Source organism: Balaenoptera physalus (assembly GCF_965194825.1).
Source record: "Balaenoptera physalus genome assembly, chromosome: 10".
NCBI classification, from domain to species: domain Eukaryota; kingdom Metazoa; phylum Chordata; class Mammalia; order Artiodactyla; family Balaenopteridae; genus Balaenoptera; species Balaenoptera physalus.
In genome coordinates, this window is record NC_138889.1 from 18697634 (window position 1) to 18723464 (window position 25831).

Here is a 25831-nt window from a genome sequence, read left to right on the forward strand (position 1 = left end):
CACTTTAAATGGGTAAATTTATGCTATGTGAATTATATCACAATAAAGCTGGTTTGTTGGGGTATTTTTTTTTTAAGTAAATGTGAGGAAACAAGTTTTCAGGCTATTCCTGTAACCTGGATGATAGGATGATAATACAAGCCAGGGTGACATTGGCAGAAATAAGAGAAGTAGGGAGATTCAGAAGATATTTAGTAGGCAAAATAAAAATGGACTTCTTTAATGGAGATGCTGACTGAAAAAAAATGCACAACCTAAAAGTTGAGAATTATGTTTTAGTTGATGGACAAAACTGAGGACTGAAGCTTGGAAGACAGTCTCTCAGATAGTTCTGAGGGGCAGCTCCAAAGAGGTAAGGGAGGAGCGAGAATATATAGGGGGTTTTGCAACAAAAACCAGGTAGTTGGAACATCAAAAGATTACTGTTAATTAAAGAAAACCAGATATCTCAAGTTAATGAATTTAGTGAGCTTTTTTGTGTATGGGAAGATGCAAGAGTCTGGGCTATTGAAATCATTCCTTTTACATGCACCTTAACCATCTAGGTAGGGCCAGTGTCCTGCTTTCCATCCTGACTTCCCTCAGGACGCACAGTAGGGGGTGGCTGCAGTGGCCTAGGGCTTGTTGGCTGCAACATCCTTTGTTTACTGATATGGCAGGCAACATTTTTCATCCACAGAGAGGAGAGGACAAGAATATATTTCTAACCCTCACATATATGGTCAAATGATTTTTGACAAGGGTGCCAAGACAATTTAATGGATAAAAAGACAGTCTTTTCAACAAAAAGTATTGAAAAAACTGGATTCCATATGCAAAAAGAATGAAGTTTGATCCTTACCTTAGACCATGGAAAAAAATTAACTCAAAATGGATCAAAGGCCTAAATATAAGACCTAAAACTATAAAACTCTTAGAAGAAAACAAGGAAAGCTTTATGACATTGGATTTGGCAATGATGTCTTGGATATAACACCCAAAGCACAGGCAACAAGAGCAAAAATAGGTAAATTTGACTACATCAGAATTTAAAACTTCTGTGCATCAAAAGACACAATCAACAGAGTGAAAAAGCAACCTATGGAATGGAAGAAAATAATTGCAAATTAAATACCTGATAAGGAGCTAATATCCAGAATGTATTAAAGAACTTCTACAACTCAACAACACAAATCCAAATAATCTGAGTTTTTAAATGGGCAAAGGACTTGAAAAGACATCTCTCCAAAAAAGATATACAAATGGCCAACAAGCATAGAAAAGATGCTCAATGTCACTAATCATTAAAGAAATGTAAATCAAAACCACAATGAGATATCGTCTCACACCCATTAGGGTGGCAGCTATAGAAAATTTTTAAAAACAGAAAATAACAAATGTTCACGAGGAGGTGGAAAAATTGGAACCCTTGTGAACTATTGGTGGGAATGTAAAATGGTGTGGCCACCATAGTAAACAGTATGGCAGTTCCTCAAAAAATTAAAAATAGAATCACCAAATGACCTAGCAATACCACTTCTAAGTATATATCCCCAAAAGAATTGAAAGCAGAGTGTTGAAGAGAATTTGCACACCCATGGTCATAATAGCTTTACTCATACCAGCCAAGAGTTGAAAGCAAACCAAATGTCAATCAACAGATGAATGGATAAACAAAATGTGATTGATACACACACACACACACACACACACACACAGGAATATTATTCAGTCTTGAAAAGGAAGGAAATTCTGACACATGTTATAACATGGATGAACCTTGAAGACATTACGCTAAGTAAAATAAGCCAGTCACAAAAAGACAAATGCTGTATGATTTCACTTATACGAAGTATCCAGAGTAATCAAACTCATATAAACAGAAAGTGGAATGGTAGTTGCCAGGGGCTGGGAGGAACAGACGAATGGGGAGTAGTTATTAATGCACATAGAGTTTCAGTTTTGCAAGATGAAAAAGTTCTGAAGGTCGGTTGCACAACAATGTGAATATACTTAATGTTATTAAACTGTACACTTAAAAACAGTTAAGATGATAAATTTTATGTTTATATGTACTTTACTGCATTTTAAAATATATATATACTTTTATTTCTTCTAACACAGTAGAGACAATGTAATCTAAAAATACATCTGCTAGGACTTCCCTGGTGGCGCAGTGGTTAAGAATCCGCCTGCCAATGCAAGGGACATAGGTTCGAGCCTTGGTTCAGGAAGATTCCCACATGCCGCGGAGCACATGTGTGCCACAACTACTGAGCCTGCGCTCTAGAGCCCGCGAGCCACAACTACTGAAGCCAGCGCAGCTAGAGCCGGTGCTCTGCCACAAGAGAAGCCACTTCAATGAGAAGCCCGCGCACCGCAACAAAGAGTAGCCCCTGCTCGCCACAACTAGAGAAAGCCTGCGTGCAGCAATGAAGACCCAAGTCAGCCAAATTAATTAATTGATTGATTAATTAATTAATTAAAAATACATCTGCTACAAAATACCTATAAATTCTAGGTGATTTATAAGATATTTTTTAAATGAATAATCTTATAAAATCCCATAGAATTTCATATCATATATAACCTGGCAATTACCAAATTTATATATATAATGTGGACATTTCCTCTCATGTCTCCCAGCATCATATATTCAACTGTCAATCTACATCTCCATTTGTATGGCTTAACAGACATCTCAAGCTTATGATCTAAGTGTCCAAAACCAAATTCTTGATTTTCCTCCACCAAACTGTTCTATCCAGTCTTCCTCATCTCAGCAAATAGCAATACATTTCTTGCCAGTTGTCTAAGCCTAAAAACCTTGAAGTCTCTCCCATATATTCAATATTCAGTTTATTATCAAATCCTATTTTCTCCACCTTCAAACCATACCCAGAATTTTACCACTTCTCACCACCTCTACCATAACCACCCAAGTGTACACCATCATCACCTCTCACCCACAATACTGCACGAGCCTTCAACTTTGTCTCCCTACTTCCATCCTTGGGCCCCATAGTCTATTTTCTAACTGTAACCAGACAAATCCATTTAAAATACAAACCAGATCACATTCTTGCATGTCATATCTTTGCTCAAAACCCTCCAATGATTTTTCATCTCACTGAGAGTATAAGCAAAAAATCTTGTCCTGACTCACAAGGCCTTATATGTTCTTGCCTCTCATTACCTCTCTGGCTTCATATCCTGCCATCATTGCCCCTCATTCATTACCCTCCAGCCTCACTGGCTTTCTTATTTTCACTCAGACAGGAGGCAAGGGGCCTGAAATCCCTGCATAAGCCTAAACCTTCAAAGGGCTACTCTCAGAGAAAGGGAGAACTGGAAAAAAATATACCCATGAAAGATGACAAAGAAGTTTGTCTGTCTTGTCCTAGACTCTGATAGAAAAGGGGAAGTCTCCCTTTATGAGTTAGTAAGCACATACCTGCCTTGATAAAGGCCTGAAATTCTAATCCATACTACCTGTTCAATTCAGGAAACCTCAATCCAATAACTAAGTAAATAAATTAGCAAGTAAGCTGGGGCTAATTCCCTAGGGGAACTTGACAGAAACAAATACAAACTCTTTCTGAATTCACACACTCAAACCAAACCACATAGAATTCCCATGGTAAATCCCACCAACCATAATATGATTCACAATCCAGATTTACAACAACACGAGAAAACCATCTAGGGGACATCCCTGGTGGCACACTGGTTAAGACTCTGCACTCCCGATGCAGGGGGCCCAGGTTCGATCCCTGGTCAGGGAACTAGATCCCACACGCATGCTGCAACTAAGAGTTCACATGCCACAGCTAAGGAGCACGCAAGCCGGGCTCCTTTTTTAATATTCTCACCAATATCATGAGATCGTAAGTCTCTCCAAAAGCCTTCCCTCTGGTCCTGAAGTGTAATGCACTTTATTTGACAGCTCTCTTGGTTTTCTTGGAGTTTCCCTGATCCATTAGCCCTGGAACAGATAAGGCACCTGCCTCCATGCTCCAAAGAGTTCTCCCTAAAACTTTAAGTTACCATACTTGAACAGCAAAACAGTCATCCAGAATCCAATAGTTTTCTACATAAAAAATCTCTTAGCTACACCACAACAATAATAGCTATTACGTCCTCCCAAATTAAAAAGAAGGTCATTCAAAGATGATGTGAGGTTCATGTTCATTTCAATGCCCGAAGAAGTAACAGGCTAATTTTCTGTTTCCCTTTTTTGAAGGTCTAGTCTATACACTGAAATAATGGAACAGATTGAACCCACTGAGGTCTCAGCGTGTAACTATAAGTCTGCTCTTTGCTGTAAGAGGTGATGCTTAGGGAAATGGTTCTCAAATTGACTGGACATCTTAGAATCACCAGGAGGGCTTTTTAAAAACAGAAATTCCCCAGTTTTTACACTGAAAATTAGGTCTGGAATAGGGTCCCAAAATCTATTCTTGTTTGTTAACTCCCTGTGTAACGCTGCTAAATTTTAGAACTACTGCTTTAGAGGATGACATTCTTACTCAGCCTCAGTCCTGATCTGGCTCCAACATAATGGTCTTCAGGGTCAGAAGTTAGAGTTGTTGTTAAATATGGCAGCATATTCCTAAGCAATTCATGGGTCAAAGAGAATACCAAACCTGCAAGTACAGAAACAGTCTAGAAAGTCTAGAAATAGACCTACAAGATACATTCAACTGATTTTCTTTCTTTTTTTTTAAATTTATTTTATTTATTTTTGGCTGCATTGGGTCTTCGTTGCTGCTCGCAGGCTTTCTCTAGTTGCAGCGAGTGGGGGCTTCTCTTTGTTGTGGTGCGCGGGCTTCTCACTGAGGTGGCTTCACTTGTTGTGGAGCTCAGGCTCTAGGTGTGCGGGCTTCATTATTTGTGGCTCACGGGCTCAGTAGTTATGGCTCACGGGCTCTAGAGCGCAGGCTCAGTAGTTGTGGCACACAGGCTTAGTTGCTCCACAGCATGTGGGATCTTCCCGGACCAGGGCTCGAACCCATGTCCCCTGCATTGGCAGGCGGATTCTTAACCACTGTGCCACCAGGGAAGCCCTCAACTGATTTACAACAAAGGCACCAAGATAATTCAATAGGAAGTGGACAGTTTTTTCTACAAATAGTGTTGGAACAACCAAAGAGCTACTGGGTAAAAAATAATGAATCCTGACCTCTACAATTCATCCCAAAAGTTAATTGGGAATGAATGATAGGATCAAAAGAAGCTAAAACTGTAAAGCTTCTACATGAAAATATAGAATATATTTGCAGTATTCAGGTAGGTAAAATTTTCTTAAATGAAACACAAAAAACAATAACCATAAAAGAAAAAAATTACAAGAATGGAATTCATTAAAATTAAAACCTCCTATTCTTCAGAAGACACTGCAAAGAAAAGATAAACCACAGACTAGAAGAAAATATTTAGAATCATAAATCTGACAAAGAACTCATATCCAGAACATATTAATATAAAGAATTCCTACAACTCAAATAACAAAAAGACAATCCAATTTAAAAATAGGCAAAAGGCTTGAACACTTAACAAAAAAAGCTATATAAATGGCCAAGAAGAAGCACACAAAAAGATGCCTAATATCATTAGACAACAGAGAAATACAAATTAAAACCACAATGAGATTCTATTTTATACCCCCAAAAATGACTAAAATGAAAGACTGACAATACCAATTGTTAGTAAGGATGTGAACAACTAGAGTCTCATGCATTTCCGGATGGAGTCTGTAATGGTACAACTACTGGAAAAAGACTGGCACTTTCTTTAAAATTAAGCATACATCTACCCCTTGGCCCAGCAATGCCATTAGGTATTTACCCAAAAGAAATGAAAACATATCCACAAGAAGACTTTTACAGGAATGTCCAGGCAGCTTTATTCATAATAGCCCGACACTGGAAACACCCCAAAAGTCCATCCAGAGGACATAGGATAAACTGTGGTACAGTCATACGATACAATTTTTAAAACTCAGTAATTTTAAAACTCAGCAGTTTAAAAAAAAATGTGCCGCTGATACAAGCAACAATATGGATTAACCTAAAAATCATTATGCTGAGGGAAAGAACTCAGACACAGAGAGCACTACTGTATGATTTCATTCATATGAAGTTCAAGAATCAACAAAATGACTCTGGTGATAGAAATCCAAACAGTGGTTGCCCGGTGGGTGACTGATTGGAAGGGGGCAGAAGGAAAGCTCAAGGGAGGGGTTCTGCATATTGCTTGGTGTGTTGGTTACACAGACTTGTCAAAACTCAACAAACTGTACAATTAAGAAATGTATTTCACTGTACATAAATTTTACTTCAATAAAAAACATCAAACTGTACTATTCAAATATGTGCATTTTAATGTTTGTAAATTATACTCAATTTTTACAAAAGTTTTAAAAAAGTGCAGCTATAAAACATTACACCTATAAAAGCAACAAAATCTACAAATCAAAATTGATATGATGAGGACAACTACATTCAGAAGAAATCTCACAGCATTAAATATATTTATTTTTAAAAACAAAAAATGGAAATAAATTTGAAAAAATGTCAAAAATGAAGAGAAACCTGAGAGATAAGGAGAAATGAATTAATAATGATGTAAAAGTAGAAATTATCAGAAAACAAAAATATGAAAAATAAATCCTAGAAATAATTTCTTTGAAAATATCAATAAAATAGACAAAGCTTACAGATTTAGACAACAGAAAATACATTCAAATCATTATAAATGAGAACCAGGCTTTATTCACAGATATACAAGTACCCTGTAATGCTATAAGAAATTTAAATGCGCCACTCTAAGCTAAAAATTCCAAAAATAAGGATGAAACACACGATTTTCTAAAAAACACATAACCTTCCAGAAATGATTTGAGAAAGTAGTCCATCTGGATACCAACAACCATGGAAGAAATGGAAATTTTTGCCTAGGGAATAACTCCAAATGCTGTACCATTTCTAGACAATTTTACTAGTGAGTTCTAGCAGAGCTTCAAGGAAAGATAATTCACATATCACTTAAAGTGTTCCAGAGTACAGAAAAAGATGGCACACTGCCCAATTCATTTTCCCAAACCAGCAATACTCTAATCCCCAAGTCCAACAAATAGAGCACAAAAAAGTAAATCACAAACTAATCTCCCTATATAACATGTTAATCCAGTAGCATGTAAAATATAGCAGTCAGTTAATTAGTCACTTCAGTACCTCAGAAGATTAAAAAATAGTTCTTTTAATAAATGCAAAGATTAAAAAATTAATGAAATATTAAAATAAATACAAAAGCTTCCTGACAATAGAAGAAAACCTCCTTAATCAATTAGAGAATAGTTATTGTATAGAGATAGCCAATATTAGAGTTAATGATGAAATACTAGAGCCCATTCCCATTAAATTTAGCAACAAGAGCAGTGTGCTGGTTATTATTTAGCACTTTCCTGGAAGTTCTAGCCAATGCAATAAAGGACAGAAGAATCTTTTAACTGGTAAATTTTAGAAACATGGGGACAAATTAATCTCTATTTTCAGATCATGCTTCTTTAAATGGTAAACCTAAGTAAATCAAATGCAAATTCACTAGTAGAAGTCATTAAGGTAATTAGTTTTAAAATATAAAAAAGTCGAGAGACCTTCAAGATAGCGGAGGAGTAAGATGTGGAGATCACCTTCCTCCTCACAAATACATCAGAAATACATCTACATGTGGAACAACTCCTACAGAACACCTACTGAATGCTGGCAGAAAACCAGACTTCCCAAAAGGCAAGAAACTCTCCACGTACCTGGCCGAGTGGCTGATAGGGTCTTGGTGCTCCGGCCAGGTGTCAGGCCTGAGCCTCCAAGGTGGGAGAGCCGAGTACAGGACACTGGTCCACAAGAGACCTCCCAGCACCATGTAATATCAAACAGCAAAAGCTCTCCCAGAGATCTCCATCTCAACGCTAAGACCCAGCTCTACTCAACAACCGGCAAACTACAGTGCTGGACACCCTATGCCAAACAACTAGCAAGACAGGAACACAACCCCACCCATTAGCATAGAGGCTATCAAAAATCATAATAAGGTCACAAACACCCCAAAACACATCACTGGACAGGGTCCTGCCCACCAGAAAGACAAGATCCAGCCTCATCCACCAGAACACAGGCACTACTCCTCTCCATCAGGGAGCTGACACACCCCACTGAATCAACCTTAGCCACTAGGGGCGGACACCAAAAACAACGGGAACTAAGAACCTGCAGCCTGCCAAAAGGAGACCCCAAACACAGTAAGTTAAGCAAAATGAGAAGACAGAGAAACACACAGCAGATGAAGGAGCAAGGTAAAAACCCATCAGACCAAACAAATGAAGAGGCAATAGGCAGTCTACCTGAAAAAGAATTCAGAGTAATGATAGTAAAGATGATCCAAAATCTTGGAAATAGAATGGAGAAAATAAAAGAAAGGTTTAACAAGGACCTAGAAGAACTAAAGAGCAAACAAACAATGATGAACAGCACGATAAATGAAATTAAAAATTCTCCAGGGGGAATCAATAGCAGAATAACTGAGGCAGAAGAACGGATAAGTGACCTGGAAGATAAAATAGTGGAAATAATTACCACAGAGCAGAATAAAGAAAAAAGAATGAAAAGAATTGAGGACAGTCTCAGAGACCTCTGGGACAACATTAAATGCAACAACATTTGAATTATAGGGGTCCCAGAAGAAGAAGAGAAAAAGAAAGAGACTGAGAAAATATTTGATGAGATTATAGTTGAAAACATCCCTAATATGGGAAAGGAAGTATTCACTCAAGCCCAGGAAGCACAAAGAGTCCCATACAGGATAAATCCAAGAAGAAACACGCCAAGACACATATTAATCAAACTACCAAAAATTAAATTCAAAGAAAAAATATTAAAAGCAGGAAGGGAAAAGCAACAAATAACATACAAGGGAATCCCCATAAGGTTATCAGCTGATCTTTCAGCAGAAACTCTGCAAGCCAGAAGGGAGTGGCAGGACATATTTAAAGTGATGAAAGGGAAAAACCTACAACCAAGATTACTCTACCCAGCAAGGATCTCATTCAGATTAGATGGAGAAATTAAAACGTTTACAGACAAGCAAAAGCTAAGAGAATTCAGCACCACCAAACCAGCTTTACAACAAATGCTAAAGGAACTTCTCTAGGCAGGAAACACAAGACAAGGAAAAGACCTGCAATAACAAAGCCAAAACAATTAAGAAAATGGTAATAGGAACATACATATCGATAATTACCTTAAATGTAAATGGATTAAATGCTCCCACCAAACGACACATAGACTGGCTGAATGTATACAAAAACAAGACCCATATATATGCTGTCTACAAGAGACCCACTTCAGACCTAGAGACACATACAGACTGAAAGTGAGGGAATGGAAAAAGATATTCCATGCAAATGGAAATCAAAAGAAAGCTGGAGTAGCAATTCTCATATCAGACAAAACAGACTTTAAAATAAAGATATTATAAGAGACAAGGAAGGACACTACATACTGATCAAGGTATCAGTCCAAGAAGAAGATATAACAATTGTAAATATTTATGCACCAACATAGGAGCACCTCAATACATAAGGCAAATGCTAACAGCCATAAAAGGGGAAATCGACAGTAACCCAATCATACTAGGGGACTTTAACACCCCACTTTCACCAATGGACAGATCATCCAAAATGAAAATAAATAAGGAAACACAAGCTTTAAATGATACATTAAACAAGATGGACTTAATTGATACTTATAGGACATTCCATCCAAAAACAACAGAATACACTTTCTTCTCAAGTGCTCATGGAACATTCTCCAGGATAGATCATATCTTGGGTCACAAATCAAGCCTCGGTAAATTTAAGAAAATTGAAATCATATCAAGTATCTTTTCCGACCACAACGCTATGAGACTAGATATCGATTACAGGAAAAAATCTGTAAAAAATACAAACACATGGAGGCTAAACAACACACTACTAAATAACCAAGAGATCACTGAAGAAATCAAAGAGGAAATCAAAAAATACCTACAAACAAATAACAATGAAAACACAACAACCCAAAACCTTTAGGATGCAGCAAAAGCAGCTCTAAGAGGGAAGTTTATAGCAATACAATCCTACCTCAAGAAAAAAGAAACATCTCAAATAAACAACCTAACCTTACACCTAAAGCAGTCAGAGAAAGAAGAACAAAAAAACCCCAAATTTAGCAGAAGGAAAGAAATCATAAAGATCAGATCAGAAATAAATGAAAAAGAAATGAAGGGAACGATAGCAAAGATCAGTAAAACTAAAACCTGGTTTTTGAGAAGATAAACAAAATTGATAAACCATTAGCCAGACTCATCAAGAAAAAAAGGGAGAGGACTCAAATCAATAGAATTAGAAATGAAAAAGGAGACGTAAGAATTGACATGGCAGAAATACAAAGGATCATAAGAGGTTACTAAAAGCAACTATATGCCAATAAAATGAAAAACCTGGAAGAAATGGACAAATTCTTAGAAAAGCACAACCTCCCAAGACCTAACCAGGAAGAAACAGAAAATATAAACAGACCTATCACAAGCACTGAAATTGAAACCATGATTAAAAATCTTCCAGCAAACAAAAGCCCAGGACCAGATGGATTCACAGGTGAATTCTACCAAACATTTAGAGAAGAGCTAACAACTATCCTTCTCAAACTCTTCCAAAATATTGCAGAGGGAGGAACACTCCCCAACTCATTCTACGAGGCACCATCACCCTGATACCAAAACCAGACAAAGATGTCACAGAAAAAGAAAGCTACAGGCCAATATCACTGATGAATATAGATGCAAAAATCCTCAACAAAATACTAGCAAACAGAATCCAACAGCACATTAAAGGGATCATACACCATGATCAAGTGGGGTTTATCCCAGGAATGCAAGGATTATTCAATACATGCAAATCCATTAATGTGGTACGCCATATTAACAAACTGAAGGATAAAAACCATATGATCATCTCAATAGATGCAGAAAAAGCTTTCGACAAAATTCAACACCCTCCAGAAAGTAGGCATAGAGGGAACTTACCTCAACATAATAAAGGCCACATATGACAAACCCACAGCCAACATCGTTCTCAATGGTGAAAAAATGAAACCATTTCCACTAAGATCAGGAACAAGGCAAGGTTGCCCACTCTCACCACTATTACTCAACATAGTTTTGGAAGTTTTAGCCACAGCAATCAGAGAAGAAAAAGAAATAAAAGGAGTCCAAATCAGAAAAGAAGAAGTAAAACTGTCACTGTTTGCAGATGACATGATACTATACATAGAGAATCCAAAGATGCTACCAGAAAACTACTACAGCTAATCAATGAATTTGGTAAAGTAGCAGGATACAAAATTAATGCACAGAAATCTCTTGCATTCCTATACACTAATGATGAAAAATCTGAAAGAGAAATTAAGGAAACACTCCCATTTATCACTGCAACAAAAAGAATAAAATACCTAGGAATAAACCTACCTAAGGAGACAAAAGATCTGTATGCAGAAAACTATAACACACTGATGAAAGAAATTAAAGATGATACAAATAGATGGAGAGGTATACCATGTTCTTGGATTGGAAGAATCAACATTCTGAAAACGACTATACTACCCAAAGCAATCTACAGATTCAATGCAATCCCTGTCAAACTACCAGTGGCATTTTTCACAGAACTAGAACAAAAAATTTCACAATTTGTATGTAAACACAAAAGACCCCGAATAGCCAAAGCAATCTTGAGAAAGAAAAACGGAACTGGAGGAATCAGGCTCCCTGACTTCAGACTATAATACAAAGCTACAGTAATCAAGACAGTATGATACTGGCACACAAACAGAAATATAGATCAATGGAACAGGATAGAAAGCCCAGAGATAAACCCACACACATATGGTCACCTTATCTTTGATAAAGGAGGCAAGAGTATACAATGGAGAAAAGACAGACTCTTCAATAAGTGGTGCTGGGAGAACTGGAGAGCTACATGTAAAAGAATGAAATTAGAACACTCCCTAACACCATACACAAAAATAAACTCAAAATGGATTAAAGACCTAAATGTAAGGCCAGACGCTATAAAACTCTTACAGAAAAACATAGGCAGAACACTCTATGACATAAATCACAGCAAGATCCTTTTTGACCCACCTCCTAGAGTAATGGAAATAAAATCAAGAGTAAACAAATGGGACCTAATGAAACTTAAAAGCTTTTGCACAGCAAAGGAAAGCATAAACAAGACAAGAAGACAACCCTCAGAATGGGAGAAAATATTTGCAAATGAAGCAACTGACAAAGGATTAATCTCCAAAATATACAAGCAGCTCATGCAGCTCAATATCAAAAAAACAACCCAATCCAAAAATGGGCAGAAGACCTAAATAGACATTTCTCCAAAGAAGATATACAGATTGCCAACAAACACATGAAAGGATGCTCAACATCACTAATCATTAGAGAAATGCAAATCAAAACTACAATGAGATATCACCTCACACCAGTCAGAATGGCCATCATCAAAAAAATCTACAAACAATAAATGCTGGAGAAGGTGTGGAGAAAAGGGAACCCTCTTGCACTGTTGGTGGGAATGTAAATTGATACAGCCACTATGGAGAATAGTATGGAGGTTCCTTAAAAAAGTAAAAATAGAACTACCATATGACCCAGCAATCCCACTACTGGGCATGTACTCTGAGAAAATCATAATTCAAAGCGTCATGTACCACAATGTTCATTGCAGCACTATTTACAATAGCCAGGACAAGGAAGCAACCAAAGTGTCCATCGACAGATGAATGGATAAAGAAGATGTGGCACATATATACATGGAATATTACTCAGCCAAAGAAAGAAACGAAATTGAGTTATTTGTAGTGAGGTGGATGGACCTAGAGACAGTCATACAGAGTGAAGTAAGTCAGAAAGAGAAAAACAAATACCGTATGCTAACACATATATATGGAATCTTAAAAAAAAAAAAATGGTTCTGGTGAACCTAGGTGCAGGACAGGAATAAAGACACAAATGTAGAGAATGGACTTGAGGACATGGGGAGGGGGAAGGGTAAGCTGAGATGACGTGAGAGAGTGGCATGGACATATATACACTACCAAATGTAAAATAGATAGCTAGTGGGAAGCAGCCACATAGCACAGGGAGTTCAGCTCGGTGCTTTGTGGCCACCTAGAGGGGTGGGATAGGGAGGGTAGGAGGGAGACGCAAGAGTGAGGAGAAATGGGGATATATGTATACGTATAGCTGATTCACTTTCCTTATACAGCAGAAACTAACACACTATTGTAAAGCAATTGTACTCCAATAAAGATGTTAAAAATATATACATATATTCAAAAGTCAACAATATTTTTTTCTATATACCACCAGTAATCAGTTAAGAAATTTAACAGGAAAAAAGTCCCATTTTAAACAACAATCAGAAATGTAAAAGGCCTAGGAAACTTCTTAATAAGAAATGTGAAACACCTTATATGAAGAAAACTACCAAACTTTACCAAGGTCCAGAAAAGAAAATCTGTTTATTTGAATGTTTAATATCATAAACATTAAGGTAATCTTAATGAAAATACCAATAAAGTGTTTAAGAAGTTAACACAATAATTCCAATGTTCATTTAAAAGAATAAACAAGTTATAATTGGCAGAAATTATTTTAAAAGATGTGTCATAAGATAATAATAAAAGATGTATAATATTTGTTTTGCCAAGTATTAAAATGTACTATAAAGATACATAAATTACAATAAGAGAGTATTACAACAGGAACAGAAAGAAAGAATCAGAACCAATTGTATATAATAATTTCCCTCTGTGAGAAAAATGCCATCTTGAATCAAAACAACCCTCTGTGGGAGGAAGAGAAGGAGTTATTCCCATTTAGCCAAGAAGGAAGCTGAGCATCAGGTAGTAAAGTAACTTGCTCTAAGTCACTCAGTTAGCATCCAGCTAGAAAACATTATTAACTGTGATTATTTCCTGTAGATGGGATTACAAATGAATTTTTTCTACTTTGTAATGATCCCTTTCTATAACAAACAGAAATAATAAGGATGATATTTTTGAAATATTAAACTGATGTAAGTTTCATTCCCCGTATGTTGCGTTATCCTGCCTAATCAACAGCATTCATTCACCATTTTGGGGAGACAGAGAAGTATTGCTCAGGTTTGATCTTCAAACCAGAATTCTAGCACATAGGAACAAGAAAAGATCTGAAAGCTAGGTCTGGTTGTTTGTTTTTTGAGGGGACAATACCTCAAAAGTGTATTTAATACCTTTCATATATCAAGAGAGTCAAATCTGGCCAACTTGATCAGAGTTTTACAAAATCCATAGAACAGGCAAGAAAGAAGATATGTACGGCATTCCCATCACGTAGAGAGGAAAAGTAGAAAGCCGTTTGGCCACTGGGAAAAGAAGCTGGGAGAGGAGAGAGAGACAAGTTATCAAGGAGAGTCCTCAATTCTGTCCCCCTGCCTCCCATATCTCCCACTGTCAAACTCTGGGTAAGGTTTGCAATAAAAATACTCCAGATGGTTTGAGGTCATGCCAAAAGCAAAGGGGAGACTTGAATTTCCTTTTCCATTTGGAACTTTGATAAAAGAATGGCTTGCAGGTACCTTGTGCCAACATATGATAGAGTGAAACTGAAAGGGGAGGGGAGAGGGGAGCAATGTTGCTGGGTCACATAAGGGCATCAGCGTCAGTAGGAGTCAAGTGGGAGCTTAGGAATCAGTGCGTCATCTTGCATTTCCCTTGACTAGACTAAAACACAAGCTACATCGGCCACAAAGGCATCAACAACAGCTGCAGAAAAGACAGAAGCAGACTCTCAGAGAGGAAGTGGCACAAATTACACATGGATCAGAGTTCAGTGGGAACCAGCAGAGAAAGCCCTTTCTTAGGATAGAAATCTTTCCTTCTACCAGGAGGTCATGTAAGTGTCTCTGTGCCCAGACAGAGGTGAAGGATGAGGAAGACAGGGCAATCAAGAGGAATATGGCAGGGAGAGGAATTCTCCGAGACTGTCCATTTACCAACAAAATGGGGAAATAATCTGAAAGATACCATTTATCTGAAAGATACTAGAAGAGACATTGACCTGTGATGGGAAATTTGACTTTTGGCCCCTCAACAGCAGAAACAATATTCAGCCAGTCACAGAAAAGTTAGAAAGCTATACTATTTTACATATCTTGAGTTTTAGTTTATCAGCTTTGGCCCTGCTGGGTGTTTTTCCTAAGAATAGCTAACATGTTTTTCTGCACTTAAAGTGTGCCAGGCACTGTGCTAAATGCTTTACATGCATATCATATTCCATACAATAATCCCAAGAGGCAGGTTGCTATCATTCTCCTTGAACTGCAGAAGAGCACATTGTGACTTAGAAAGGTTAAGTAAATTTGACCAACATTAGACAGCAAGTAAGTGACAGTGAAGATTTGAACCCAGTGCCAGAACCCTCTCAATACAACCTGGGTACCACTATTACACTCACTCTTTGGATGTTTAAAGAAACAGAATAAATGACTAACCCAACCAGCAAGAGGCAGAACTGGGGTTTGAACCAAGGCAGTCTGCCTCAAGATACGCCAGTTTCTATTTCCTGAATAATTTTCAAACCATTTTAACAAATCTACTTATTGAAAATGTAAACCTTACTCTTGCTTGTATTACTATGGAAAACAGGGAATATACCAATTAGGGAATACATAGATTAGGGTAGTGGGAAATGAAATAAAAAGGTAACAGAATATAAAGTAAGTTCAGCAAGGTTTTATGAATAGAAACTTGGTGAAAGAAAGACAAACTATAGGAAGGAGTAAAATTACTGGTAGCTGGACATTGGGAACAGTGAGAGGAACCTAACTGTTATAATCTAGCAATGCGAGATTACCACTAACAACTGGCTCAGTGAATGGGTAGGAGCCCAAGAAAGAACGCTGAAAAATCCTTGCGGATTGTACATGCTCAGTTCTCGTAAGACAACCACACTTCCTACTGGAAAGAAGCTTCTTATTTATTTTTTTTATTGAAATATAGTTGATTTACAATGTTGTGTTAACTTCTGCTGTACAGCAAAGTGATTTGGTTATACATATATATACATTTTTTATATTCTTTTCCATTATGGTTTATCACAGGATATTGAATATATTAATAGTTCCCTGGGCAATACGGTAGGACCTTGTTGTTTATCCATTCTATATATAATAGTTTGCGTCTGCTAATCCCAAACTCCCACTCCATCCCTTCCCCAACCCTTCCCCTCGGCAACAACAAGTCTATTATCTATGTCTGTGAGTCTGCTTCTATTTCATAAAAGTTCATTTGTGTCATATTTCAGATTCCACATATAAGTGATATCATATGGTATTTGTCTTCTCTTTCTGACTTACTTTACTTAGTATAATAATCTCTAGTTCCATCCATGTTGCCGCAAATGGCATTATTTCATTCATTTTTATGGCTGAGTAGCATTCCATTGTATATATGTACCACCTCTGAAAGAAGCTCCTTAAAAAATGACACACATGCAGAGGAGTGCTGGACAGCCCATGTCTAAGTGTACAGGGATTCAAAGTACAAGGGTGGAAGGTATGGGAATGACAGACTGGACAACGTGAGAGTATTTGGTGTGCGTTATGGGGGGAAGATAGTTGCGCAAGACCTTTGTAGTTGTAGACTATTAGCTAAGGCACCTTGCACCTGCTTTCAACAGGGACGAATAACTAAAGAAATGTAATTTGCTGTTATGTAGGGAGGATGGAAGGGAGAAAGAAGATTTGTAAATGTTCCAAGTACAGTTAAACCTAATGGAAAATGCTCCAACATCCCAAATAATCAGCATGTGTTGATTCCTTTGTTTGTAATGAGGAGATTTCCTGGGAGTTACTGTCTGAAATCTTTTCATGAGAACTTAGGTAATGTCTACACTTCAGAGACAACTCTAGTTGCTTAACTCAGTTCATTAAATCACAATATTGACAAGGCAAGTGTCTTGAGTGTCCAGGTCAGTTAACTGCCTTGTTTCAGAGCTAAAGGCTGCTCCCCTAACCTCAGAGTCAATGGTGAAGAGTCTGTATAGTGTTGCCTTTCATATTTGGATTCACACTAGGCTGTAGGCTACTTAAGCGCAGGAGATATTTTTTTCATCTCTGTATCTCCTGAGCCTTGCAGAGCTATGGTGCAGGCGCTTGATAAATGGGTGAGGAACGAGCAGGCATGCAACCACCACTTGCCAATGAGCACAAACTGAGAGATTCTTTAATGTCTGTCAGCTGAAACCTGCGCATAGCCATCCTTAACATAGTAGCTGCGCTACGTTCCTCCACGTGCCGAGGTAGGAGAAATATACGGCTGACGTTTCTGATCTTTGCAAGTGTACAGGAAGGTCTGTAACAAAAACAGCAGGGCTGAATACTGCTTATGAGGGGTATTTGTTTTACCAGAGAGTGAAAAGATGGGGGGAAACAAAAGATTGAGATAAGTTCTCACCTCCCAGTGGTTGCCCTTTGGAAGGAGGACGGATTTCAGAAATTTGCAAACAGAAAATTAAATGTCATCAACGACTCTGTGAAAGGAAAACTGACTTATACCTCTACACCACACGATTGACTACTTTCCAACAGTTTCTGAAAGTACGTTTCTTCTATCTTAATTTTAAAATTCAAGCATCATTTTTTGAATCTCTTTAAATGTGATCTTCCTATGCTAATGGTCTTATTTGGGCTCATCCGCCTTTTCGACTTGTGAGTTACTTTTAAAATTTCACTTCTCCTGTCACAAGGAATATTAAAAATATTCTTCCTCTTCACAAAAATTCTGTCATTGCAGTTTTAATTCATCCGAGCTAGAGTTCTGCCCTTTTTAGGCAACATGCTCAAAATTTGATTATCTTATCATGTGTTTTAAAACCTTACCAAAATCTGGGATGAGTTCCTTTTCTGTGCTGGGCTAACTTTGAAATTTGTTAAGCAATGAGATGGAAATTTCAGGACACCAATCAAAGGTCTCTGTTCACTCATTTCCAAGGCAGGACTAAGCAACATTAAATATTACTTTGCAGTTTTCAGCCATCTGCCACAGTGTGACCCCATCATCCCACCCCCACTGTAAGCTGGGAACTCACTTAGTACCAAGGGTTAGACATCCAAGTTCTGTGCACACAATAGGGCGAAGTTTCTGACTATTTTTGCTTAGGCCCTGGGGTAGAAATAAATGGTCCTTGGTGAACCCAATCATAACTCCAGAACCTCGTTTGAGGCAAGTTCAGTGGGCACAGTCCTTCTCTGATCCTCTACTTAAACATTAAAACAGCAAGCAAGCATCATTTCTAGAGAGAGATTTCTCAAAAAAATTAGCAACTACTGTATATTCTCTTCTCTTGTTGTAATAAATATCATTTATTTCCCTGAAAGGGAGAATACTGTTCTTAACTGACTTAAAATTAACAAGTCACAATTTGATGACCCCTTTTTTGTTGTTGTTATGGTAAGTATAGAGGAAGAGGGTAGTGGGCTTCAGGCCCATAAAGGATGTTTAATAAATATCTCCGAAAACATTAGAGTGAATACTTTAACCACTGGGTCACTGGATTAATTACGACTCTCTCAGTTGTTAATGACAACAGTCTACCGCCAATCAGTCTAAGTAAGAAAGGGTATTATCACCTTAAGTGGGATACAAGGATGCAAAGTGAGAGCTGGATCCACCAATCACACTGTGTCACCAGAGCTCATCTCTCAACTTTGCTTCTGGTTATGGGCTGGTTTCCTTCTGCAGAGAAGCCCTTCACCATGCAGAAAGAAAGGCGGCTGCCCAAAGACGCAGAGGCACATCCTTCTAGCTCAGCAACTGCAACAGGAACAAAGGATTTTCCTCCCCTAACATCCAGGTACCTATTCCGGGCAGAAATCTGTATGGGCCATGTGCCTATCCCTAAACCAATCACTTGGCCCAGGGGACCCCTAGCCATGTGTCCACAACCCATGTGGTGGAAAGACAGGGCACCAGGCCTGACAGGTTGACAGAATGATAGCTCACCTGGTGGGATGAGGGGGGGACTAGTTGCTTGAGAAAGTTAGACTTGGCAGATATATGGCTACTACAGTCAAACGTTTTAAAGTGACAAATTCTATTCTTTTCTTTAAAATCAAAAAAAAACAACTATGGTTTATTTACCATCAGTAACAGGTGTGTGTGTGTGTTTCTACCGTCATGGAAGTGGATTACTTAAGAAACGTGTAGGGACTTCCCTGGTGGTGCAGTGGTTAAGAATCCTCCTGCCAATGCAGGGGACATGGGTTTGAGCCCTGGTCCGGGAAGATCTCACATGCCACAGAGCAACTAAACCTGTGCGCCACAACTACTGAGCCTGCGCTCTGGAGCCCGCAAGCCACAACTACTGAAGCCCGTGTGCCACAACTACTGAAGCCCATGCGCCTAGAGCCCATGCTCCGCAACAAGAGAAGCCACTGCAATGAGAAGCCCACACACCGCAATGAAGAGTAGCCCCCACTCACCGCAACTAGAGAAAGCCCGTGAGCAGCAACGAAGACCCAACGCAGCCAAAAATAAATAAATAAATTTATTTAAAAAATAAAAGAAGCGTGTACTTCTGATCAGGGGCTAATACCAAAATACATAAAGAACTCATACAACTCAACAGCAAAAAGAAAAAAAAGAAAAAAGAAAAGAAAAAGAAAAAAAGAAACAACCTGGTTAGAAAATGGGCAGAGAATCTGAATAGACATTTTCCCAAAGACAACTCAGAGATGGCCTACAGGTGCTGAACAGCACTAATGATCAGGAAAATGCAAATCAAAACCACCATAAGATACCACCTCACACCTATTAGAATAGCTATTATCAAGAAGACAAGAAATAACAAGCATTGGCAAGGATGTGGAGAAACGGGAACACCTGTGCACTGTTGGTGGGAATGTAACTGGAGGTTCCTCAAAAAATTAAAAATGGGGAATTCCCTGGCAGTCCAGTGGTTAGGACTCTGCTCTTTCACTGTCAAGGGCATGGGTTCGATCCCTGGTAGGGGAACTAAGATCCCACAAGCTGTGCAACATGGCCAAAAAAAAAAAAATTAAAAATAGAACTACAGGGACTTCCCTGGTGGTCCAGCTGTTAAGACTCTGCACTTCCACTGCAGGGGGCCTGGGTTCGATCCCTGTTCGATCCCTGGTTAGGAAACTAAGATCCCACATGCCGCATGGTGCGGCCAAAAAAAAAAAACCAGTAGAACTACCATATCATCCAGCAATTCCACTTCTGGGTATTTATCCAAAGAAAACAAAAACACTAATTCGAGGAGATGTATGCACCTCTATGTTCACTGCAGCATTATTTACAATAGCCAAGACATGGAAACAACCTAAGTGTCCACCAACAAATGAATGGATAAAGAAGATGTGGTATATATATATTTAGGAATATTTTTCAGCCATAAAAAAGAATGAAATCTTGCCATTTGTGACAATATAGATGGACCTTGAGGGTATTATGCTAAGTGAAATAAGTGAGACAGAGAAAGACAAATACTGTATGATCTCACTTATATGTATAATCCAAAAGCAAAACAAGAAAAAAAAAAAAAAAACCTGAGTTCATTTATAGATACAGAGAGCAGATTGGTAGTTGCCAGAAGTGGGGGGAGGGGGGAGGGGTTGGGAAAAATGGGTGAAGGGGGTCAAAAGGTACAAACTTCCAGTTATACAGTAAATAAGTCATGGGGGTATCATGCATACCACAGTGACTATAGTTAATAGTAATATTATTGATATATTGCATATTTGAAAGTTGCTAAGAGAATAGATCTTAAAATTTCTCATCATAAGAAAAAAAATTTTGTTAACTGTGTATCGGCACAGATGTTAACTAGACTTATTGCAGTGATCATTTTGCCATATATACAAATATCAAATCATTATACTGCACACCTAAAACTAATATAATGTTATATGTCAAATATAACACAATTAAAAAATCAATTTAAAAAAGAAAGAAAGAAATGCCATTTCTCTGGTCCCACTCCAGACACTGCGGATGGAGCCCAGCAATCTGTACTGGAACAAGCCTTCCAGGTGATTCTGACCTATGCTAAAGTTTGAGAACCACTGGCCTAGTTGCCTTTCCCATTTGAGTGAAAAGATTTTTTTTCAGTCTTTGGTAGTTAAGATCAGGGATTGCAAAATGTTTCCATAAAAGGCTAAATAGTTAACATTTTAGGTTTTGTGGGCCAAGAGGCAAAATCAAGGTTATGTAGGTATTTATGTAATCCCCTAAAACAAAACAATTCAAAAATATAAAAAACATTCCTGGCTGGTGGGCTGTACCAGAGCAAGTGGTGGGCCTGGTTGAGAGCTTTGGGTCAGGCAGACTTATAAAAAATATTTTTTAAAAAAAAGAAGAGAAACATGTACTTCTAGATGCAGAAAAAACATTCACATTCAGTGGAAAAGATAAGGACTTTATCACCCTGAATTTTTTCTCAGTGAAAGATAAACACATCACCCAGAAACTGACCTGAGGGCAGCAAACAATGCAGTCATCCTCATCCCCCTTGGCCGGAACTTCAGATCATTTCCTATCAGTGTTTTCATTCACAGGGTCAAAAAGCCATTGAGGGCTTCCTGGTGGCACAGTGGTTAAGAATCCGCCTGCCAATGCAGGGGACACGGTTTCGAGCCCTGGTCTGGGAAGATCCCATGTGTCACGGAGCAACTAAGCCCATGTGCCACAACTATTGAGCCTGCGTTCTAGAGCCCGCGAGCCACAACTACTGAGCCCGTATGCTGCAACTACTGAAGCCCGGGTGCCTAGAGCCCGTGCTCCGCAACAAGAGAGGCCACCGCAATGAGAAGCCCGTGCACCACAACGAAGAGTAGTCCCCACTTGCCGCAACTAGAGAAAGCCCGCACACAGCAACGAAGACTCAACACAGCCAAAAATAAATAAATTAAAAAAAAAAAATGAACTTCTCATCCCTACCCCTCAGTCCCAATGCTCTTCCTCCAATGTTCATTATCTCAGGAAATGATATCACCATCCTGCCCATTTCTCGACTATGAAATCTGGGAGTCCTCCTTGATACCTCCCTCTCCTTCAGAATCTCCTTTCACATTTAAACAATCACAAAATCCTATTCTACCTCCTAAATGTCTCAAAACTGTCCACTTCTCTAAATGCCCACTAATCCAAGCCACCATCATTCTTTCCTTGACTACTGCAGTAGCCACCTAACTATCCTACCATTCTTGTCCCCTCCCTCCACCAATCCATTCAAATCCAATTATATCAATCTCTGCCTTTTAAAATTTTCAAAGGCAATGAAGTCCAGAGACTCTCAAAGGGATATGTTGGGACTAACTGCCCCAGAGTCCTACAGAAGAGCTCCTTAAAACCATTGGCTCTTGAGTTGCACCAAACCCAAAGAATCAAAATCTCTAGGGATAGGCCCAAGACACTGAATTCTTAATCCCAAATCCTCACTAAAGTTTACAGGACCTCCATAATCTGACTTCTTGAGATCCCGGGCTAAGGCAGGCACTTCATTCACTATCTACCCTGTACTTCCCCTGGAGTTGTACTCACTCAGGGCATTGATTCCTACGTGTTAAACTGACTCCCTGCCAGAGAGTAAGATCCAGGAGGGAAAGCACTGCAGCCGCCGTGTTTACCGTTTATCCCTAGTGCGCAGGACAGCGGGGCACACACCTGCTGTTTAATATTCATTGCCACTCAAAATCAAAGAGAATTTAATGTAAAGGACTTTCTCTTTAGCATGGTTAGTTGAACATGCCTGAAAACATCTTCATTTGTTGATATAGTTCACAGGCCAAGAAAAGAAAGGGCTCAGATAACAATGACTGGAGTAATTAATTAGTGGCCTAAAGGAGAGAGTATAATCTTCAAAATCAAAGTAATTATTTGGAGGCTGACAACAAACTCTTCTCCTGTCTCCAATGAGATCAAACGAACAGAAATAAGCTTTGGACTATGTTCAAAGACTTTCTGATCCTAAGTACTGTAATGGCACATAGGGAAAGACACCTCCCCCCTCCATTTCCCTTTAGAAAACTTGTAATTATAAATTCTTTCTCTGTCCTTTTGAGAGGTATGTCAATCTTTTTAAAAGCTAAATAAGCTTCTTGCCAGTTTTACAACTCCGGAAGGTCTTTCTCAAGGACCCAGGAGCCACCTCTTTGAAATGTAAACATCAAGGGAAAGAACAGCCCAGTCACCCAGTCTCCATGAGAGTTTAACTTAGTCCTCTGGCTCCAAATTCTAACTACCTACTGTCATAGAGAGAAGAGAAGCTTCATTATTCTTCCAGATGAAGACAGTTAACAAACATAGATGGTCACCCCAATTACCAAGTGAATCTATGAGGGACTATTCGTGATAAATGGTGCTGTCACGTCCTCTTACCTGAGGACTGGTTACCATTTATCTTGAGAACATGGTGTAGAGGTACGTTTTATCTGCCTGGCTATATGAGAGGGTGAGATTTCCTTCTGCCTCTACATTCTCTTTAGCTGACTGCCTGTGACGTGCATCCCATTCTGCTCAAACCCTCATTCAATAATAAAACTGTTTCGTCTTCAACCTTTATGGAGCAGTTTCCTGCGGTGGCAAAAGATGCTGTTTTCAATTCTATTTCCCCAACAGCACCGATCACCAGCAAGACGGACCAAATGAAAGGTGGGGAATTTGCGTCCAAAAAGTTGTTTACCAGCAGAGAAAGCAAGCTAAAGCTGCATGAACATTTCATCAGATCCTATGCACCTGGAGGGCCCTGCACAGCTGAGTGTGGGTGAGATATCCTGCCCTTAAAAACCAATCTTTTCGGGCTTCCCTGGTGGCGCAGTGGGTGAGAATCCGCCTGCCAATGCAGGAGACACGGGTTCGAGCCCTGGGCCAGGAAGATCCCACATGCCACGGAGCAACTAAGCCCGTGCACCACAACTACTGAGCCTACGCTCTAGAGCCTACAAGCCACAGCGACTGAGCCCACATGCCACAACTACTGAAGCCCGCGTGCCTAGAGCCCATGCTCCGCAACAAGAGAAGCCACCGCAATGAGAAGCCCGCGCACCGCAACGAAGAGCAGCCCCCGCTCGCCGCAGCTAGAGAAAGCCTGCGCGCAGCAACGAAGACCCAACACAACCATAAATAAATAAATAAAATTTTTTTTAAAAAAACAGTCTTTTCCATTTGTACGATACTTGCCCACTGTACTCCTGTCTCCACTGACTTCTCCCTCCTGGTCTCAGTATACTTTTTTTTTTTTTTTTTTAACTTTGGCATATTAGCAATAGAAAGCTCGGGCAGGGCACACTCAGACCAAACCCACAGAGGGGCAGATATGCAGCCTGAGGGACTTAGCGAAGGAGGATTTATAAACATAAATGAGGAAGTGGTTATGATGAAAAGGATGAGACATCCCAGAGGGAGTAATAACCGCAAAAACTTCACATTAAATCGACTCTCGGAAATATTTCACGACACCGAAAGAGGAAAAGCTAAAATGTTGGAGGCTGATTTACAAACACAGATGAGAAGGCAAGCACTGCTCAAACTAATCTCGGTATGTGACAGTGAAACAAACACTTTCGTCTTTAATGTTTTTAATGTTTCAAATTACAATGTACTATAAATATTAGTTTTACTAATTTTTTTCATTTCCCAATACATTAATAAACAACAGTTAGAGCTAGTTAAAATACAGAATGTTTTGACGAAAATGTTAAAGGTCACATCTTAATCTTTCTGATTTTCAAGATTGTTTTGCATGGTTTTAGTGCATGAGGTCTTACACTATCATGCAAACCAAGGACCAGCTGTATTTCTTATTCCTCATTAAACAAGTTAATACAAATGCCTAAAACAGTGTCTGTCACACAGTAAGTGCTCAATAAACGTCACCTATTATTTCAAAGACGTTACATACTGTTTATCACTTTTAATGTAAAACTTAATTTTTTTAATGTCTATACTTCTTGCTATTTCTCTCCTTCCATTCTCTCTTGAAACCATTCCAATCAAGCTTTTGTCCACACTCCTCCACCAAAACTGCTCTCCTCAAAGTCACCAATCACTGCTGAAGGGCTAATTCCAACAGTAGCTGTAAATCTTACTTAATATACTAGACAGCAGAATTTAATTCAGTTAATCACAAACTAGTTTCGTTTCTAAAGACACTTTCCTGGTTTCCTCCTACCATGTAGGCTGACCCTTTTCAATTTCCTTTGCTAATGTTTTCTCTCCCTCTCTCTCTCTCTCTCTCTCTCTCTCTCTCTCACACACACACACACACACACACACACACACACACTCCTTAACAAAGTCATCAGCATATTCTGTCAACCTGGTACCTTCTAGTTATTAGAATTATCCCTATTTTATAGATGACGAAACTGAGCCACAGAAAATTATGCACTTGTCCAAAGTCATGCAATTAATTAGTTGCAGAAATGGGATTTGTACCCAGGTAGACCAGCTTTAAGAGTTTTTAAATGGGAAATTTCCTCAATTCTAGACATCAAGGTTTCCAAAAAAACTGAGGTCTAATTTCAAGAGTGCTTTCGATAAAGACGAAAATAATCATTTTCTAACAGTTTCATCCAACTAGACAACTCAGAAAGGAAATGTACACCTAACACAAAACAAAGCTTTGTAAACCAAAACATAGCTCTAACAGTCTGTAATGAAATTTCCCTTTCAGTTTTCTA

General features: G+C 38.7%; 2 long non-coding RNA genes across 3 annotated transcripts in view; both read left to right on the top strand.

Moving 5' to 3' along the window:
• LOC309637116 overlaps window positions 1-25831 on the top strand; it is a 276838-nt gene that overhangs the window by 63143 nt on the left and 187864 nt on the right. The gene's annotated exons all lie outside the window — the stretch shown is intronic.
• Window positions 12806-25831, top strand: part of LOC309637111 — a 29056-nt gene continuing 16030 nt past the window's right edge. Inside the window, exon 1 of one of the 2 annotated variants that reach the window (XR_014250399.1) lies at window positions 12806-15021. This is a non-coding gene — a long non-coding RNA (uncharacterized lncRNA). The remainder of the gene's footprint in view (window positions 15022-25831) is intronic. The other variant, XR_014250400.1, reaches the window with a different exon arrangement.